Source organism: Leucopleurus acutus, assembly GCF_964270905.1.
Source record: "Leucopleurus acutus genome assembly, contig: HAP1_SCAFFOLD_323, whole genome shotgun sequence".
Lineage (NCBI taxonomy): Eukaryota > Metazoa > Chordata > Mammalia > Artiodactyla > Delphinidae > Leucopleurus > Leucopleurus acutus.
The window spans coordinates 270,677-285,417 of NW_028139025.1; the positions used below are offsets into that span (position 1 = coordinate 270,677).

General features: G+C 40.6%; 1 pseudogene across 1 annotated transcript; it reads left to right on the forward strand.

The window, feature by feature from the left end:
• The first annotated feature begins 252 nt into the window (after window positions 1-252).
• LOC309978945 (ferritin light chain-like) lies at window positions 253-1,645 on the forward strand (annotated as a pseudogene). The gene is made up of 2 exons: window positions 253-278; window positions 1,103-1,645. The product of its transcript is annotated as a ferritin light chain-like (transcript).
• The last annotated feature ends 13,096 nt before the right edge of the window (window positions 1,646-14,741 follow it).

Consider the following 14,741-nt stretch of genomic DNA (forward strand, 5'->3'; position numbering starts at 1 on the left):
CTTGCCTTGGCTGGTCCCTATCTTTTCCAGGCACCACTCCCCTTCACCTGCTGGTGGACGCTTTGGCCAGCTGACAATGCAGATATTTTCAAACTTTAAGGTGAATAAAAATCATCTGGAGGGCCTGTTATAACAGAGATCACTGAGCCCCACCAGAGTTGCTGATTGCATAGGGCTGGGACAGGGCCCTAAAACTTGAATATCTGACACATTATCAGGGGACGCTGGTAAAACTGGTCAGGTTGTTACCGAATGCAGGTTCGTGTGTCTGAAGCACAGTGAGGCCAAACAAACCTAAAGGTTGGAGTCTGGAGTAGAGAAAGGTTTATTGCAGGATCGAGCAAGGAGAGGGGTGGCCCGAGTTCCAAAACACCCTGAAATCTCCAAAGGATTTCAGCAAAGCATGTTTAAAGGCCAGGTGAGGGAGGGACGTCCCAGGGAATGTGATCAGCTCGTGCACAATCCTCTGATTGGTTGATGTGGAGGCCACAGGGCAGGTAACATTATCCATCCTTAGGTGCCAGAAGGTCTGGGGGCTACGTGCTCATGATCATCAAGGAGTTAATTTCTTCCCTTGGGTGGTGGTTTTTAGCATCTGAAAACTCAAGAAATATGCCTGAGATACTATTATCTGAGTACTTCAGAGAGGAACTACAGCAGAGGATATGGGGGATGGGTCTGTCCTAGGAAGGCCCCATAGGGTACTGCTTGGTTACAAGGTGACCATACTTTGAGAACCACTGCTCTAGTGGCTTGGAATGTTCAGAAAGTAATGGAAGAATCCCTTCCCAGGTCTAGATTCTAGTATCGCCAGCTATTTTGGCGGGGGGAAGGGTAAGTTTTGTCCTTGCTTGGACTTCTGGTTCATTTATATCAAAGCCTATTTGAGGCAGTGCGCTCGGCAGTCCTGCAGTTCTGTCTTTTGCTTCAACAGTGTTTGGAATGAACAGACCCAGGGACGCTCCTTGCTCCAGCCCCCGACCACCCTGCAACCTTTCTTCCTGTCGCAACCTTTGGAATCAGCCACTCAGCTATCCTCAGCCTCCAGGACAGGCCAACACCGTTTTTTGAGCTTAGCTCCTTATCACTGATCAACCACGAGTTCCCAGGTGCGTCAGAATTATTCCATCGAAGTGGAGGCCGCCGTCCACCGCCTGTTCAACATGCATCTGGGGACACTTACCTCTCTCTGAGCTTCTATTTCGACAGCAACGATGGGACTCTGGACAGTGTGGGCCACATTTTTCGCCAACTGGCTGAGGAGAAGTGTGAGGGCGCGCAGCGTCTCTTGAAAATGCAAAACCAGTGCTGTGGCCGCGCCCTCTTCCAGGATGCGCGGAAGCCTTCTCAAGATGAGTGGGGTAAAACCCAGGACGCTGTGGAAGCCGCCATTCTTAGGGAGAAGAGCCTGCACCAGGCACTATCAGATCTGCGCGCCCTGGCTTCCGCCCGCGCAGACTCCCACCTCTGTGACTTCCTGGAGAGCCGCTTCCTGGAGGAGCAGGTGAAACTCATCAAGAAGATGGGCGACCACCTGACCAACCTCCGCAGGCTGGCTGGTCCGCAGGCTGTGCTGGGCGAGTATCTCTTTGAAAGGCTCACCCTCGAGCACAAACAGGAGTCTCTGAAGTCCAGCGGCCTCTGAGGAGCCCCTCTGGCATCAGAGCTTCTGCCTGAAGCCCTGCTCTGCAGCTACTAGGCAGCTCTGTAACCGCCCTGGAGCCCTCTCCCAAGCCTTGGACCAAATGGAAACAATAACGCTTTTTGCAGAAGGAAAAAAAAAAAGCCTATTTGAAACACAAACAGAATAAAGAGGAAAAAAAGAAATATATATATATATATTCATGTTTTTTTTCCTTTTTTTAAAAATTTATTTTACTGAAGTATAGTTGATATACAATGTTTAGTTTATGCTGTACAACAAAGTGATTCAGTTACACGTATATATAATTTTTCATATTCTTTTCCATTATGGTTAATTACAGGACATTGACTATAGTTCCCTGTACTATACAGTAGGACCTTGTTGTTTATCCATCATATATATAATAGGTTACCTCTGCTAATCCCAAACTCCCAATCCATCACTCCCCCACCTCCCCCTTCCCCTCGGGAACCACAAGTTTGTGTGCTATGTCTGTGAGTCTGTTTCTGTTTCATGGATAAGTTCATTTGTATCATATTCTAGATTCCACATATAAGTGATATCATATGGTATTTGTCTTTCTCCTTCTCACTTACTTCATTTAGTATAATAGTCTCTAGGTCCAGCCATGTTGCTGCAAATGGCATTATTTCATTCTTTTTTTATAGCTGAGTAGTATTCCATTTTATATATATCACATCTTTATCCATTCATCTGTGAGTGGACATTTAGGTTGTTTTCATGTCTTGGCTATTATAAATAGTGCTGCTGTGAACATAGGGGTGCATGTATGTTTTCGAATTATAGTTTTGTCCAGATATATGCCCAGGAGTAAGATTGCTGGATCATATGGTAGCTCTACTTTTAGCTTTTTGAGGAACTGCCATAGTGTTTTCCATAGTGGTTGCACCGATTTACATCCCCACCAACAGTGTAGAAGTCAGTCAGAAAGAGCGAGACAAATACCGTATGCTAACACATATATATGGAATTTAAGGAAAAAAAATGTCATGAAGAACCTAGGGGTAAAACAGGAATAAAGACACAGACTTACTAGAGAACGGACTTGAGGATATGGGGAGGGGGAAGGGTAAACTGTGACAAAGCGTGAGAGAGGCATGGACATATATTCATGCTCTTTTAACATATGAATTGCCCCACTTTATCTGTGTGAAATAAGTTTGTTCCCGTTATTGGGCTGCTTCTCAAGCTTTGCTGCTCATTTGAATTACCTAAAGAGCTTTTAAGAAAAACATTGGTGTCTGGGTCCCAGCCCCAGAGATTTTGATTCAGTAGGTCTAGGGAGGAGCCTGGGCACAGGGAGGTCTCAGAGTTCCCCAGGTGATTCTAATGTGCAGCAACTTTGGGAACCACCTCTTGGCTTCAATCCAGCTAGTGATCAGATATTAAATCTAAGACACATGGGCTAGTGCGTGAGCTCTAGGAAGATTCGTGCCAGGGAAAATGATCGATAGTTGTGTTACTTCTCTGAAATGGACTGAAATTTCCAATTAGCATGAACAGGGGAGGGTGAATGGGTGAATGCAATAAGGTGTATCATTTACGTATTGCCCTATGTGTATGGCTAGAAGCTTTTGCAACTGAGGTCTGCCCTACTTTTCATGCTAATGGTAATGCTTGTCCTCCTAATGCAGCTGTAAACTTTATAAGCCCATAGGTAGACAGCATCACAAAATACTTACCCCTCCCCACTGGCCCACTCTCAAGCTTCTCTCCCCTTCCCCAATACACAAATGTACATCAATGCTCTTGAGACCACTATCAACATATTGACCTTCAATTCTTCTACTTTGCAGCTTCCCTCTTATCAGGAGATGTCAGCATTTAGTGCAAGGACAAATGCTTGCCTCTTGGTGAGTAATGTAGGCAATGCCTCCAAGAGACAAATAGACCTTAGGGAGGGGGAAAAAGTCTTTCAAAAAGGTTGATGCCCAGAGGAGGCATTTTCAGTCATCTCAGCTTAGAGGTCAAATATCCAAAATTAAAAAGGTTAAAAAAAAGGAAAAGAAGAAAGCAAGGAAGAAAAGAAGGAAACAATTTTCTTATCTCATATAATAAGGCAGTTTTCCTTAAAAAAAAAAAAGACTTAAGCCATAAATTCTCTTTCCTAATCAAAATGTGCTTTTCGGTCTTTAGACTATTCCTCTTATATCCTGTATTATTCATGACGTTTAGTTCTTGAAATAGCACATGGCTGAAAACAGAAGCTAACCTCTTGTCCACTATGAATTAAATCTTCTTTTCTTAGGACCTGTCTACAGTGTACAATTTGGGGTTTGCCAACATAATTATTTTCTCTGAAATAAGTTACAGCATTTTGCCTTTTCAATATATAGTTATACAATATATTGTTAACACAACATAGTTAATATAGTCAATATAGTAAATACAACTATAACACACGTGATATGATGCCACTTTGGTGATTTTCTTCATCCATGTAATTCTGAAATTTGACAGTATAGTTTTCATATTCTAATGAGCTGAGTATTACCTTTGCAAGGATAGAAAAATAAAATAAATTCATAATATTCTTGTGTGGTTTGCCCCTGGGGTGGATTACCATAATGGGGGGATATTTGAGCCTTTCCCCAAGTCATTAAAAAACCTCCAGCGAGCAGCCCCTTGTCCTCTCCAGGGAGTGGGGGGAAAGGATCTTTAATCATAATAATCCTGGGGGGAGAAATCTCAGAAATAAGACATCTGCTTCTGCGCCTTGTTGTTTTGCAGAATAGCAATGATTGCTTTAGCAGCTTCTATTGCCATGTGTGTACAATAAGTAAATGAACATAAAATTGAATGAACGCATAAAAGAAGGATAAGCCCACCCAGCTTAACAAATCCACTCTCTCACCTGCTGTGCCCTGAAACATGAAAGAAAGAATCACGGGATCATAAGGATTAATAAAATAACAGTCTCTGTTAACAATATTGACAGGAGGTATAAGGATAATTTGTCTGATGTGGGACCAACAGCTTAACTGCTTAATCCTGTTTTTTTTTTTTTAAGGGCAACTCATTCATTTGTTGTTTAAAGATTGCAAGACAACTTCTGAATTTCTGTAGCACAGTTTAAATGTTTTACTTTTTTGATAAATCAGAGTATAATAGAAAAAACAATTAGTTTCCAGTAATATCTATATCTCTATTCAGAATTAAGTCTTCCACAGACATGTAACCTGGAAACAAAAGCCTGTTACAATAAGCAAAGCTTCAACAGAGCTGCTACTTTTCGGGCCAGGGAAAGGTTCATCCCTATAGGAGGAGGATGTGCTATGTAAAATGGCTGCAAGGTCACAGCCTTGAGGGCGCTGGAAGTCTATTATCCTATCCCACATTAAGTAGTTTGGTGAACTTCAAACGTCCGTTCATCTGCAACCAAGCTGGCAAACTTTAACTGATATCTCAAGCAGGTAAAAAATAAATTAAAAGAAATCCTTACACTGATGTTCCTTGATTCACACTGTTAAATGGTTCATTAACATGTAATTCTGGCTAAGAATTACATTTGAGACTCCTTGCTCAGATTTTGGTTAACAGTACAAATCTTTCAGAAATTCAAGTTCTTATTAATCAATAATTTGTCAGCTAGGCTACATTCAGGCATCAGCTGCAACTACAGAATAGGTGCACTGCCTCAGTGCTTTGGAAAGACATAATCTAGAACACTACTAGCAGACAAAATATCTGTTACTAGACAGCACAGGTGCAGTACAGCAAGACAAAAACACATATTCATGTGTGCCGCGGACCAGCCGGAGAAAGAGGATTTCACCGCCCAGGGTCAGAAGGGAAGGGGTAAGGAACTGAAGTGGCACCGACGAATAGGGTCAGAAGGACCAAGACAACTGATGGTTGCAAGGCAAATTTTATTGCTCTACAGTTGCAGATTATCTAGACTAGAAATCGGAAGGTTGCCAGATGGTGGTTTACATTATCTACAGACTGTCTCGGCTCAAGGTTAACTTCCCTGGGAGAAAACCCATAAACCCAGAAGCATCAGAAATAACCTGCATGTGCAGGGGGAAGACAGCTTTGCTTGTCTCATTTTACATTCTTTCTGATCTCTGGGCCCTGGTGATTTATCTCCCATGGAATGGAACAAGGAGGGGAACAAGTAGGGACAGTCCCTTCGAGCAGCGGCGGCATGCCTAGCATGTCCTTACCTGCTCTCAAGGCTGACTGCTTCCCACAGGTCCCCCTTTTTTATTTTTTAACTTTTGCTGCAAAATAATTCCATGAAGTTTAGTGCCGAGAGTAGTGTACTGTTGCATGAGGATACGAAACAGACATGAGAAGATTATTATCAATAATAGGCAAATTATGGCCAGGGTAATAAATCCTGACAACCTTCCAGTAATCCAAGACTGAGGGTTTAACCACTTTAAATGATCCAGTAAAGTTTGAATTACATCTTCTGGTGAAACATCATCAAGATGTGTATTTTGTATACCCTGAATTTCAGCATTTAATTTCTTAAGATCAAGACTAATATTATTATCTGATCAAACACTCAGCAGATGCATTTTTACTTTTTCCCATTCCCAAATAGTCACTGTACTTTTAAGGAGTAACACACATCCATGTATACTTTGCATGACAAGCTAAACGCATCCTCAATTTTAATGCTTCTATCTGATCTCCAATCCCCAAAATTGCGTTTTTGAATTCATCTAACTTGTTATTAATCTGTAAATCTATGTGACTTTGTAAAGATAAAGCAAGACTGGTATGTTGAGATAACTGATTAGCAAAGTGAGCATGATGAATACTCTGTGAAAGAGCAAGACTGGCAGTAGCCACAGTAGCAGACAGAGCAGCCGAGGCAAGTAAACTTACTATTAGCCACCCAAGAAAGCGTCTCCTTCTCTGCAAGGCTTTAGAGAGTTCCACCCATGCCTGTACTCCAGTATCTTCATACCAAGGTTCTCTCAGATGTACAGGCACCATAACATACATGGGTTGTTTTAGTATAAGCACAGATTGTGTTCCTGCAGAAGGGAACATACAACTGCTAAAAATACAACTAACACAGCTAATATTATATCCTCCTTTGGAAGAATTACCAATGTTAATAGAACCAAACAAAAGTGTATACGGAGGAGCAACACAAGTTATAACAGGTGTATTGGAATAAGTTAGAGCTAGTTTCCATATATCCCAGTTCTTTTGAAATGTGATAAACCTATCTATGATGGGAAAAGAAGAGATAAGAATTGACAGCTTGGTATAATCTATAGTAGACCATATTTGGTTATTATTCCAAGATGCATTGCAACGTTCAAAATTGGATGCAGGAAAGTTAACGGTCATAAGGGGAGGCAATTGATTTTTTGATTTTCTGTTAAGCATAGTAACCTTATGTCCAGCTATAAGTATCCCTTGTCCTCCAAGTAAACGCTTCATACAGAAATAATTTCCTGAATCTTCACCTGTAACCTTGGCTATAGTAATAGCGGAATCCCTAAGTGGTGAGCCGTATGAGATTTGACCTCTAATATTAATAGCTTGCCCATTTTATACCAAATGATGGTATCCTTAAGATCCTCTCGTCGGCTGGTAGCCTGGCATGTAAGAGTAATGTTGGTTCCTGTAAAACGAAGGATGCCTGGAGAGCCTGACAAACTAATTGATTGATCCGTTCCCTCATAAACATCTGTATGCTCATAACTAATAGCCTTTACACATCCAGTTTCCAGATTCAATGGGCTAAGACAGACAGGATGGGTACTAAACCAGTTAGTATAATTTACAGACATATTGATTTGTTTTATATTCCCAATAAGAGGCCCATAAACAGTTATCATTGTAAAATACAGGAAACTCTGCTTCAGACCAAGATATGGGTTGTAATAGTGGAGGATCAGGTACATAGGCCCAGTAAGTTGCTACATTAACAGAGGGAACATATGAAATGGTTGCCAACATAGCCAAAAATAAAGTTACAGGTGTAACAGGATTATTCTGTTGTTTCACTGACTCTTGAGCTCGTGAAACCAGTTGTTTAATTTGTCCCCAAGTTGGAACATCACTCCTTTGAGTCGTCCTGGCAAGTGGTCTCCTCTTCTTCTTCTTTTTCTCAATCAACACTGTCAAATTTTCGGGAAAGGTGCAGAGCTTCTTCATCTTCTGAACTAGGTGAGCTGTGGCGAGCCATCTATTTGCTTGACTAAGCGCTCAGGAAGCCAGCGAGGTCCAGGCGCTGATCTGGGAAAGATACACACGTGACCACGTCCCCAAATCAACACAGGATCAGAACCATGCCAAGTGCTGGTTAACGGATCTTTCCAGAGGACCTCCGGAGATTGAGAGGCCAATCTTGGCTCAGCCACCAACCTTCCCCCTGCAGAGCAGCCAAATTTGTCAACAGTGAGAACATTTAAAATAAACAGAGCATGATTTATAAGGTTATGTGGCGTTGTTCTATACAATTCCCCCCTGTTTATTTTTTCAATAGTTAGCTTTAAAGATCTATTTGCACGTTCTATAATACCTTGTCCTTGAGGGGTATATGGAATGCCTGTAATATGGGTAATTTTGTAATGAATTACAAAATGTTGCAAAAGCAGCGGGCCCATTATCTGTTTTAATAATTTTGGGAAGGTTCATGAAAGCAAAACAGTGTAATAAATGAGTGATAACATGTTCAGTAGCTTCTCCGGTCTGTGCTGTAGCACAGAGGAAACCAGAATAAGTATCGATAGTGACATGAACAAACTGTAATTTCCCAAAAGACGGGATATGAGTAACATCCATTTGCCATAAATGTCTAGGTAATAATCCACGAGGATTAACAACATAATGTGGAACAGGAAGGTGAGGTAAGCATTGTGCGCATTGCTTAACAATTTGTGGGGCGGCTTCACCAGTAAGGGAAAATTGTGTGTGTAATGTAGCCGCTGACTGACGGTGTAAAGCGTGCAACTGCTGTGCTGCTTGTGAAGCAGTTTGATCATAACTTACCATAATATGAGGGTGTCCAGGACATGGACCATGAGTATCAAGAGTATGAAGATAATGAATGTAGTATATTAGCCATTCTTGACAGCATGACGAACGGAAAGGAGGAGTACGGTAAATTGGGACATGTCCTGCTTTAGGGAAAAGAGATTGACGAGGAGGAGTAACTTCAACTCTATTCTTGGGAGGAAAATGTACAGGATAAAGATCACGTTTAGATCGAGTTAAAACATCTGCAGTCGCATTAAGTTTAGTCAATGGACCAGGCAAGTTAGAATGAGCACGGATATACAGACCTGCAACAGGACCATCATGGGAACGAATAAGCTGTTGAAGCAAACGAAAAGAGGATGGTAATTCAGGGTCATTAGTATGTCCTATGCGCGCAGTCTCTAGAAGAAATCACAAGCTAATAAGATATTTACTATCAGAAAACAAATTAAAAGATATAGAAGGCAAATGTTTAAAAGACATAATGACAGCATACAGTTCAACACGTTGAGCTGAAGTCAAGGAAGTTTCTTTAATGAGGTTTGTTCCGTCGTCAATGATTACAGTAGCCACTCCTGAAGAAGAACCATCCGTAAAAACCAAAGGTACATGAGGAACAGGCTGTTGCCTAATTATAGAAGGAAAGATATGAGTTAAGTTTGCTGAATTGGATCAATTTATCAGCAGGGTAATGGCATTCCAAGGTACCTGAAAATCCTGCAAGAGCAAGACCCCATTCATTACTATGTTGAAAAAGCCAATTTTGTGGACTAACTGAATAAGGGATAATAATTTGAGAAGGTTCTATACTTATAGGTTGTAAGCATCTAGTTCTACCTTGCATTATTAAATTACTAAAAAGTTCATAATAAGGGTTAATAACTTTAGAGGGTGTAGATTTCATATGAATCTATTCAATAATTCCAACAGTTTGCCATAAGACGGCAGTAGGCACATGAGGAGTTGGACAAATTATTAAGAAAATTGGAAGGTGAGTATGAATTCTAGTTAATTGTGTAGAACTGATAGATCTATTGACTATTTGTAAAGCTTGAAATCCTTCTGGAGTCATAGAGCGTGAAGAAGGAGGATCTGAGTCACCTTTAAGAATATCAAACAAAGGCTGTAATTGAGCAGTAGTAAGTTTTAAGGAAGGCCTTAGCCAATTAATATCGCCAAGTAATTTTTGAAAAGCATTTAATGTTTTTAAATTATCAACTCGAATTTGCAGTTTTTGAGGCCTAATAGTAGTGTTATCAATATATTTTCCCAAATATAAAAATGGAGATTGTCTTTGAATTTTTTTTGAGGCAATGACCAAGCCAAATGATTGTAAGGACTGTTGTAAAAATTGAAAAGCAGTCTCTAATAAAGAAATATTATCAGTGGCTAAAAGTATATCATCCATATAATGTATGAGATATAACGATGGAAACCTTTTTCTCACAGGAGTCAAGGCCTGAGCCACATATTTTTGGCATAATGTAGGACTATTTGCCATGCCCTGAGGCAATACTTTCCACTGAAATCTCCTCATGGGTTCCTTAAAATTTAAGGCAGGCAAGCTAAAAGCAAAATGTTTTCTATCTTCAGGAAACAAAGGAATAGTGAAAAAACAATCTTTTAAATCTATAACTAAAAGATGATAATTGTGTAGTATGGCTGTTGGAGAGGGTAGGCCTGGTTGAAGAGCTCCCATTATTAGCATAGTTTTATTAACAGCTCTTAGATCCTGTAATAACCTATATTTTCCAGGTTTTTTCTTGATAATAAAAATAGGAGTATTCCAAGGACTACTGGAAATTTCTAAATGCCCTAATTGTTTCAGTACTAATTGTTCTGCAGCTTCTCATTTCTCCTTTGTGAGGGGCCATTGGTCCACCCATACAGGGTCATCAGTCAGCCAAGTAATTGGATCAGCAGTGAGTGGAGGAGACTCCAAGGCCCCTAAGAAAAACCCAAACCTTGTCTATCATATTTTATTTTCACATCAATAGGATAGACAGTTCCTTGTTGATTTGTTCCCAGCGCTTTTGTGGGAAGAAATCCTTGATCCAACATCATATTAGAGACTTGAGAGTTTGGACTATAAAGTAATACTCCCATTTCTTTTAATATATCTCGGCCCCAGAGGTTTAAAGGCAGCCCAGGCAAAACATAAGGCTGGAAGTATCCTGAATGGTCCTCACTATCTTGCCATAAAAAAAACTGACTACTTTGCATAGGAGAAGAACTTTGTCCTATTCCGTGAAGTTCTGTAATAGTAGGACTAATGGGCTAACGTTTAGGCCAGTGTATCTGCGTCATAACAGAGACATCAGCTCCAGTGTCTAACAAACCTGAAAAAACCTTTCCATTAATGGTTCATTTCATTTCTGGACGTTCTTTCCCTATCTTCTGAATCCAGTAGGCAGCATTAGACGATCCAAAAGCCTTTGTTTCTCTCTTCTGATGTTGTAAACTTTGTCCATGAGGTACAAAGGGCAAAAGTAGCAATTGTCCAATTTTATCACCAGGAGAAATAGTTATTATATTTTTAATAGTTTGTGCCATGACTTTTATTTCTCCTTCGTAGTCAGAAACCATGACTCCTGGCATAACAGTTAAACCTTTCATGGTGACACTACTTCTTCCCAATAATAGTCCCATCAAACCCTTGGGTAAAGGTCCACAGATGCCTGCAGAGAGGGCCTGAGGACCCATTTCAGGAGTTAATACATATCGGGCGGAGGTACTGAGCTCCAGTCCTGCGCTTCCTGGTGTTGCTCCGGAGAGCGAGGATATTGTATGTTTTTGTTTTTGGTTAATGTCTGATTGATAATTTGAGGAGGATACACAGACATTACCCTTATTATTTGTTGGGGCTGGGGAAGGCCCCGGGCGGAGTTTCCCGACAGTGGTGGCCCATCCTTGTGGCCCACTGAGCAACCATCTGTGCCCAATGTTTTCCCCTATTGCATTTAGGGCATAAACCAGGGATTTTCTGACCATCTGGAGGTTTCTGAGTAGGGAAGGAAGGACTAGGGTTAGAATTAAAAGATCTACATTCTCTAGCAAAATGACCTGCCTTTCTGCATTTAAAACAAGTCTTTGTTTTCTTTTGATTGTTTTTAAACCCCACTTTAGTTAATGCTGCAGCCACAGCAGCACCCTGTATATAAGTAGGCCCAATGTCTGCACAAAGGTGAATATAATCCTCCAATGTTCCCCGTTTTCTCCAAGGTCGAATCGCAGCCTGACACGCATTATTAGCATTTTCAAAAGCAAGTTGCTTAACTACAATCATACCAGTGAGTCCGTCCACAATGAGTCTCCCCACCGCCTGTGACAACCTATCTACAAAATCAGCATATGGTTCATCAGGTCCCTGTCTAAGTTTTGAAAGATCTTCAGTTTTGTGTGTAGAAGGACATTTCCTCCAGGCTTGTAATGCCAAATGATTTATTTGAGGATAAGCAACAAAGGGATAAGTTAATTGATCTTGTAAAGAAAGATATTGTCCTTCCCCAATCAGCATATGGTAATCAACTGGAATATTATGGGCAGCATTCTTTTCTGCTTGTTCAGCAGCCCGTTCATAAAAATCAAACTTCCATATTAAATAATCTCCACCATTTAAACAAGCTCGTGCAATAGACTTCCAATCAGCGGGGGGAAGAGCTTCTCCTGTCAACCATAGCAGTAGTAAAAGGAGCAGTGGGCCCATATTGAGCACAGGCAGATTTTCAATCTTTCAAACCTTTCAAAGGGAGAGCCTGATGCTCCCTAGTAGCTTGTTGAGGATTATTAGGATCAGGTCTTTCTATGACGGGACAACAGAAAATAGGATCTTCTCCTCGTTTTATTGCTCCTTGTACAGCGCGCTGCAAGGGACTGAGCATTTTTACAGATGTGGATTTTTGAGGAAGACAGTCCTTATTAACCTGCAGCTTTTTCACTGACTTATCTATCACAGCCATTAGAAAATCATCCTCAGGATATTTCTCTCTTTTATGTTTACAAGCCTCATCTGTTAAGTCAAAATGTTCCTCTTCATCTAAAATATTTAAATTAATTAGCTCTTTCGGTTTAGGAAGTGGCGACACAGTAGCTGATAATACAGTCTCTCCTTCTGTCAGAGGCTTATGTTTTTCTGACTTTACATTCAAATCAACACTATCATGAGAAGAATCTAAACATATTTTTTATCAGATTCCACAAACTATATGTAACAACAGGAGTATGAGTAGGCCCTCGAGACTTGTAATAATCTTTTAATCTTCTCCAACTTTCTGCCAGATTTCTATGTCAACAGAGCCGCCATCAGGAAACCAGGGAGATACACCATGGATATTCTGTAAAAATTCAGTCAACTGTGAGGTAGAAACTTTATTACCCCGAGCTTTAAGCATCGAAAGTAAAACCTGAGCAAATAATTCATACATCTTTGAGCCCTTTTGCCCCATCTTATTTTACTTCTGACTATTGCCTTATGCCTCTATTAGTTCCACTTTTACTGGTGGCCACACATATTTTGCATAAGGGTTCTCTTACCTGCACTTTCTTTTTCTTTTAATTGCCTTCACGCTTCAGGTCCCTGTTCGAGTGCCACTTGCCGCGGACCAGCCGGAGAAAGAGGATCTCACCGCCCAGGGTCAGAAGGGAAGGGGTAAGGAACTGAAGTAGCACCGACGGATGGGGTCAGAAGGACCAAGACAACTGATGGTTGCAAGGCAAATTTTATTATGCTACAGTTGCAGATTATATAGACTAGAAATCGGAAGGTTGCCAGATGGTGGTTTACATTATCTACAGACTGTCTCGGCTCAAGGTTAACTTCCCTGGGAGGAAACCCATAAACCCAGAAGCATCAAAAATAACCTGCATGTGCAGGGGGGAGACAGCTTTGCTTGTCTCATTTTACATTCTTTCTGACCTCTGGGCCCTGGTGATTTATCTCCCATGGAATGGAACAAGGAGGGGAACAAGTAGGGACAGTCCCTTCGAGCAGCGGCCGCATGCCTGGCATGTCCTTACCTGCCCTCAAGGCTGACTGCTTCCCACACGTATGTTGCCTTGTTTAAGCCTCAAGCCCTCGATCCTTTGTTGAAATACAATAATTTCATTCCTATGGTTTTCAATACCAAAAACTCAACCTCCAGGAGGGCTAAAGTCTAATTTGTACTCCAAACCAAGTAGCAGTGCAGTTTGCTACTACTGAGACTGAATCCATAAAGACTTCAAGACCACGTCCAGAAGACAAGTTATTATATATAATACCCTAGAAGGTCTGAAACATAATTATCATATACATAGCTGGTCCTTCAGAGCTTTTTACCTATAACATGTTTTTTGATGAAAGTTATTTAATGTACTGGAGATAACTGTGACTTACTGATCAAATATTTGAATACTTATACTTACCTGGGATTTCATTTCTGCTGAAAGAAAAAGGAAGAACAGGATTCACTAAAAAAAACAAACAAACATTAGAAATGAAAGTAAAAATCTTAACACACACTATCACTTTTGGAAGCAGCATAGAGGGGCAGCCAACGGTAAAACACTGGTGAAATAGGTCAAAACTCTAGGCCAAAAATCCATTATTATTATCATCAGTGACAGTACCACAACTGTGCCCTTCAGAATTAATAATCGCTCCTAAGAATCTTCATTTGGCACCAGATGATGCGGTTAAGAGAAACACTCTGGGAGGTTTTGAATCAGACTTGGTTTTTTGTTAGCCAAGTTACAGGAGAATTTTTAAAGTGGGGGGAAGGGAAGAAGCAAACGGATCAGGAAAAGAATTTAAGCCATCATCTATAAACCAACAAAGCACTGATAGTTCCAAACATTATGTCAGACACTAAAATGACTGATATAGGCTCAAGTGGTTTATAAAACCTATAAAAAGACTACACCAGCAAAGTCCCCATTTATCTGTAGAGTTCAGAAACTAAAACAAGGAATATTTTAGCTTAAAAGCTTATCTCAAGAGAATCATACACACTTCACATGAATACAAATACCCGAAACCAAACATTTTTAAAAGCTCCAATACCCAAAATATAAAGAAAAATATTAATTCAGAAGACTCGATCAATCCATGATAATCACAAAACGGCTGGGCAATCTCTATCTCCCT